The sequence below is a fragment of the Primulina eburnea genome, chromosome 4, assembly GCF_022965805.1.
Source record: "Primulina eburnea isolate SZY01 chromosome 4, ASM2296580v1, whole genome shotgun sequence".
In the NCBI taxonomy this organism is placed as follows: domain Eukaryota; kingdom Viridiplantae; phylum Streptophyta; class Magnoliopsida; order Lamiales; family Gesneriaceae; genus Primulina; species Primulina eburnea.
The window spans coordinates 22632634-22640330 of NC_133104.1; positions in this window are offsets into that span (position 1 = coordinate 22632634).

Here is a 7697-nt window from a genome sequence, read left to right on the forward strand (position 1 = left end):
AACTTGTCTAAAAATGACTTGAAAATTATGTTCATTAAATCCATAAAAGTGTTTTGGAAGATCAAATTGTCATGCTCCTTGAGTTGTTGGGTCATTAGATAGCTAATATAATTTTGTAAAAAATTAAATGGGCCAAAATATTTTTGGTGAAAAATGTCTTGTTGGGTCTTTAAGTTTAAATCCACAAAATTTGTATATATTTTCTCATAAAATAAATAATTGATGTTGGACTTTAATTATTTATATTAAATGTTGATTTACAAGAAATTGTAAGGCCCGAGATGTTATCAATTTTATGAGACCCCGAAAAGAAAATATTATTGATGGTATTTTCGTAATTAAGTGGAAAAATACTTAATTTAAATTTGATGGCAATTTTGTAATTAAGTGGAAAAATACTTGATTCAAATTTGATGGAAATTTTGTAATTAAGTAGAAAATTACTTGATTTAAATTTGATGGCAATTTCGTAATTATTGAAAGCTGAATTACAAATAGTGAAGAATTCAGGGGCTAAAGTGAAATATTGGATTGAGTGGGACACTTGTCACCACCATGCACATTGATATATAAATGTCCAATTTCCTTCATTTCTTCATCCAAGAAACCGAGAGTTGTCCCTGGAAATCCTTGAAGTTTTCTTACACGTTAGAAAATTGATTTTGCCACATTCGGTTATCAGAATTTGAATCAGGACACAGTTCTGTACTCCTCTCGCTACAACTGGACGTAAGTGACGTGAATCTTGATACAAATAAATAGCAAACACGATTAAACAATCGCACCCTCTATTCAATTACGATAACAAGACTCGTGTGTTTTCCCGATCTTTGAAACAAGTAATGGATAGGTGTGATATTCACCTCTAAACTAGCAAGAGTTTAGCAACAAATAAACACGAGTATAAACAATCGCGTTTCAAGAGAACCTCCAAAGAACCCGCCCTTGGCAACCCTCGTGATACTCGATTGAAAAACGCCACAAAAGATAAATCTTTTGATAAGTTTGATTTGATACAACGCAAAAGTTATAACGAAACTTAAGTTTGTGTTGAGAGAATTCTCAATATCATAAAAGATGAATAATAATCAATGTTCTTCACAATGATGAAATTTTCGAGTATATATTGTCTCAAAATCAAAAGATATCAAATCTACTTGCCAAAATAAATAAAACTCTAAATTAGGAAAAAATCTGCTCTCCCATTCGTAAAGGACACGAACCCCGTGTAGAGGTCCGGAAGGGGGTCCGTGTAGGCACTGTAATTTTCATGTCTCGAAAGTAGTAGACACGGACCCCGTGTACAGGTCCGTGCTCGGGTCCGTGTAGGCTCGGGATTTCTCTTCCTCAAGTGTAATGGACACGGACCCCGTGTACGGGTCCGTGCTTGGGTCCGTGCAGCCTCGGTTCTTCAAAATAATGCTTGAATAATGTTCCTTCGGCTTTCCAACGTGCTCCCATGCATCACGAGCCCTTCTCCCTTGCTTATCAATCATTTGAACACCATGCCCGGCCACGTTCACATCATACTCCCCTTCTTCAAAAAGATTTGTCCTCAAATCTTGCCCCACTGCACAAAAACGAAGCAAGTTAGTAATAAAATTAATCAAATTATCAACATGCTTACCTTTCAATTTAAGTTCGTAGGCGCTATGGTTAGCTCGCTCCATTAACACTGGAAACTCCAACATCAGCGTTGTCTTTCCTATAAACTCGTCAGCTTTACCAAACATTAAATAACAAATGACACCAAATAACATCAACAAGATATTATTAAGTATCACAAAAATCAGATTTCTCCCCTTCTTAGACCTAGTCAACACAAAAATGATATCCATACACGTGTACGACCATAGCTCACTAGGAATAAGACATAGTTCATGCACGATATAAGAATCTAGGCAAAATGTCAATCTCTTATATGCAATGCATGCCTCACAATCCCACTCAACATACCTCTTCATATGCAACCAACACATATAATCATGCATTTTATCAAAGATAAAAACACCACTATATGCATCACTAGTACATAACCCATGCAATGAATATAGAATGAAGAATTTATTCTCCTTAAAATTGTACTCATTATGCACATAAAAATTCTTACATTCATTCATGCTCTTCCCAAAGTCTTCACCAAACAAGTAGGAATCATGCAAATAGAACACACTAGGCGTACTACCCATGTAAACATTTAACTCATCACAAAGATTTGAACATAATGCATACAATTCATTGTCATAACAAAAACTCATCAATTTGACAACTTTTGAAAAATCACAATCACTAACATTTAGATTTGATCTATTCAATATTTCATCATTCTCCAATCTATGACTCCTAGGGACAAAGGTTAATTCACCGTTAGACCATTTAGACATCCCACTCTCAACTCTCTCACCAAACTCTTGAATACAACACAACAATGAAATAAGATAAGAACGAAAGTCATACCTCAAGGTTGTTGCGTTGGCAACTATGCTTACCTCACGGTGATTGCTCTCAACACCAAATGGATCATCCCATTGCATTTTTACACCTCCCACATTTGCTCGTCTCCTCATCACAACTTCATCATAACCCTGCAAATGAGAAATAACAATGCTCGGGATTGAACCGGCTATATCGTCACTAGGTATATAAATCTCATCTTTGTACAAAGGTACTTGAAGAGATTTATAAAAAATTAAATCACACTCATACTCACTCTTTTCACTCTCTTGGGCCTTAAAATCATTTTTCTTTTCTTCTTCTGTTTATTTTTCTTTGGCCTCTTTTTCTTTTTCTTTTCTTTATATGGCCATCTCACTCTTTTGATCACTCATTCTTTCGGCCATTTCATTTTTTTTCTCTTTCAACTCATGACAAATTGATTCATCAATACAAATTTCATTCGTAGGCAGTTGAGCAAAAGAAACAACTTGCACATCATCTAATAACTCACCCTCCACAGCACAACACTCAATACTCAAGTCAGAAGTTAGTGGAGTACCAACCTTCTCAATTCTCTCAACCCCCACTTTAGATTTGACATCAATTGGCGGTTTTACAACAGTCATCTCCTCCTTTGGACATTGGGTGATATAATGCCCAAACTCTAAACACCAACAACATATAATATCACAAGTACTAGAATTTGAATTTTTAAATGTACCTTGATATTCATATTTGCTAGCTTCACGTCTTGACTCCTTCTTTGGCCTACCGCAGTGGTTCTCTTCCAAACTCGCCCTCCAAGTGGATGCCCATGAATCATCATACAAGCCATGCTCATCTCTCCTACCACCTCTCCTATTATTGTGATTTGGAACAAATTGTTTCCTCATCACCCTTTTCATCTCATCCCACGTAACTATAGGGTCATCCCCACATCGTCTCCTACGTGTTACTAACTTATCCCACCAAGTACTAGCATAGTCGGTAAACTCACTGCAAGCTCGTCTTACCTTCATTGCTTCGGTATAATCCTTCCGTCTCTCAAATACACACTCCATTCTCTCTTCCCACTCAAGGTACACCTTTGGATCGGCTTCCCCACTGAAAAATGGAATTGTCATCTTCGTACCACTCAGTCTATACCCTTCTCGGCTTCTATACCCCTTATCCTCATCAAATCTCCTATAACGATCCATGTTCAACAATGTATCTCCTCCAACTCTACTACCTCGTCTATTCTCATCAATATGCACATCATAAATCTCCTCTTCTTCACACCTCTGATATTTTTTTTGTTGAGGCTTAAACTCCTTCTCCCACCTTCTATCCAACCCTCCTAACATCGTTTTAAATTGACGTCCGTCAATCATTATACCTGCAAGAAAAAGGTTAGTATAAAACAATAAAGAATAAAGTTTCCTCACCACAAATTCTCACTAGTCACTCCAATGAAAATTCACTCGCACTCGTCTTTTTCCCTCACCACAAAACCTCACAAATCACTCCAATGAAAATTCACTCCACTCAAATATTTTCACTCAAGTGAGAATTCTCAAGGGGGCGCTTAAGTCTCGTGGCTTCCACGTATCAAACTTATGAGATCAATCCCGTGACGTCTGAAATTCGACTCACTTAGACCACACAAGAACAAGCAACTTTGAAAATTGACTAGAATGCGACTAAACGATAAGGACAAACTTAACGCTGAAATATAAGCGCTAAAATTCCAACAAACACCCGATTCAAAACTAGAATTTTTTTTTCTTTTTTTTTTTTCCGGGTGAACAGTACCGTGAATAGTAACTCCGGCGTGAACAGTAACTCCGATGAACAGTAAATCCGATAATGAATAGAATCCGAGCGGATGAATAGTGCCGGCGATAAACAGTAAAAACGGCGGATGAACAGTAACCCCGACAGATGAATAGTAATTTCCGATATGAACAGTACTTCCGTTGAATAGTAACTCCGACTTGAATAGTGCTCCCGACGTGAACAGTAATTCCGACGTGAACAGTGCTCCGAGATTGAGGAACAGTGTCGTGAACAGTAATTTCGGCAACAATGAATAGTACCTCCGGCGATGAACAGTAATCGCGATTTTTTTTTTTTTTTTTTTTGTAGATTCAACAACAACGTAGAAATCGCTACACGAAAATCGATATTGAAATCCTACGAAGAATTGAATGGATACGCTTACTTGAATCAAAAACCTTGAGCTCTGATACCAAATGACGTGAATCTTGATACGAATAAATAGCAAACACGATTAAACAATCGCACCCTCTATTCAATTACGATAACAAGACTCGTGTGTTTTCCCGATCTTTGAAACAAGTAATGGATAGGTGTGATATTCACCTCTAAACTAGCAAGAGTTTAGCAACAAATAAACACGAGTATAAACAATCGCGTTTCAAGAGAACCTCCAAAGAACCCGCCCTTGGCAACCCTCGTGATACTCGATTGACAAACGCCACAAAAGATAAATCTTTTGATAAGTTTGATTTGATACAACGCAAAAGTTATAACGAAACTTAAGCTTGTGTTGAGAGAATTCTCAATATCATAAAAGATGAATAATAATCAATGTTCTTTACAATGATGAAATTTTCGAGTATATATTGTCTCAAAATCAAAAGATATCAAATCTACTTGCCAAAATACATAAAACTCTAAATTAGGAAAAAATCTGCTCTCCCATTCGTAAAGGACACGAACCCCGTGTAGAGGTCCGGAAGGGGGTCCGTGTAGGCACTGTAATTTTCATGTCTCGAAAGTAGTAGACACGGACCCCGTGTACAGGTCCGTGCTCGGGTCCGTGTAGGCTCGGGATTTCTCTTCCTCAAGTGTAATGGACACGGACCCCGTGTACGGGTCCGTGCTTGGGTCCGTGCAGCCCCGGTTCTTCAAAATAATGCTTGAATAATGTTCCTTCGGCTTTCCAACGTGCTCCCATGCATCACGAGCCCTTCTCCCTTGCTTATCAATCATTTGAACACCATGCCCGGCCACGTTCACATCAGTAAGTTTTATTGAGTTCTGCTATCTTTTGAAAATCTGATGTTGTAGGAATTTGATATGATTCATATATGGTGTTCTGGATATGTTAAACATCGAAGAATCGAAGTCAGATCGAAGAACAGATTGATTATGGAATTGTTATGAATTTCTGATTATATTGACTGAAAACCGGACAGATTTAGATTATGAATAAATTACAGATTGTATCGGATATGAGTTATGATTTGTAATTGATGTCTATTGATTTGGTATTGACGGGGATACTGAGATTGTGCCGTTGTGCCGTTGATTTGAATTAAATCCAGATTAATCAGATTCAGTGTCGAATTGAGAATTGAACATTGATATTATGATTCTCGATATGTAGTTTCAGATTTACAGAGACAATATTGAGTTCAGAACTGATATTGCTTCAGACCGAGACTACAAACGAAAGGTATAAGTCAATGTGGTACCCGAAGATTGACTCGAGTATGATATACTTGAGTTTCCCTAAATCTCATATTTATTGTTATTATATGCATTGATTTGATTTTATATGATGTTCTATTAATTTATAGGAAGCATGTATTAGACGAGTATTAGACGAGTGATCTTGTGACAGAAGTGCCTGATAGTGGTGGGATCGCCACGGACACATTGCACGATGTCACAAGATAGTGTAGTGGCGATAGTGCCACAGTCTGTGACGGATAAGTCAAGACACTGGATGTTTGGTTATATCGACGTGGATAGAATCGGAGTTTTTTCTCTTACTGTTGGTCGATATAGGAATACCAACGTCTGGAAACCGGGATCCCTAGACTAGGATTGAGTCTAGTTTGAGTCGTGGAGTCACGAGTATGATTTATAGTTTGATATTATTTATGTTTCAGACTTCGATATATATCTAATATCTGCTTCATGCTTTATATTGATTATATGATTGCATGTTCGTTGATTTCTACTGGGATTATATTCTCACTGGTATTATACGGCTGTTGTCGTGTTTGTATGTGTGCATGACAACAAGTGGGACAGGATCATGGTCAAGGAGATGACGAGAGATCATGATTAGAGTGGAGGCCATGGACTTTGACGTTGCTGTAGATAGGGTTTGGACACTTGATAGCTAGTGTTGAACCTTAGTCTGTATTGAATATATGTTGTACATGACTTGTACCTTATTTTATACTGATATGTATGCTAGTATGATTTCCATTACGTTCCGCATTTAAAAAAAAAATTTGACCCTGTTTATTATAATTTATAAATTGTCCTAATAATTGATTAAGAGTATGATTAGTGTCCGGGTCCCCACAACAGGTGTATAAGAGCGATATATCCTTTACATTGAGATAGGAGCTAGTGAGCGGGGCAGATTGAGTTTTCTTTACTGCTTTTGAATGCTAGCATGTCTTACTGCTTTAATACATGTTACTTGCTTATCTGATTTGATATGGTAATATGTTTGATTGAGAATGAATCAGCACCGATTCTGGATCAGCAGTAAGATGATCAGAGGAGGACTGAAATAAAATTGTGGTATTTGTTACTAACCCATTTGATTATCAGATATACCTCCGAGAATTGTACCAGAACAGGGTAGCACGTCAAATCCTCCAATGGACGTTACATCCACTCCAATGGAGACATTGTTAAAAAGATTTCAGTCATTTCATCCACCGACTATGAAAGTTACCGAAACTTCGGTGGATTGTGAGAGTTGGCTAGACGATATCGAGATGTTGTTTGAGTCCCTGGACTACACCGATGAACGGAGGGTGAAATTGATTGGGCAATAGTTGCACGATATTGCAAAGAACTGGTTGATCACGACGAAGAAGGCATTGGAGTATCGAGGTACGACTATTACCTGGAATGTGTTTAGAACTGAATTTTATCAGAGGTTCTTTCCAGTGTCGTACATGAAGGACAAGGGAGCCGAATTTGCTAATTTGAGACAGGGCCAGCTAACCATTGAGGAATATGTGGCCAAGTTCTCGACCTTGTTGTGGTTGGCTTCACATGTGGCTGAAAATGATGAGCCGTTGCGGATCAGTTCATAAATGGCCTAAATCCTGAAATCTTTACCTTGATGAATACCGGGAGGCCAAACAATTTTACTGATGCTTTGAATAGAGCCAAAGGAGCCGAATCTGGTCTGATGAGACAGAGAGGAGGTTCGTTTGTGCCTCCAGCACCGAGACCAGAACAACCACCTCCTCGACTCGAGAGTGGCGGTGGTAGTGGAA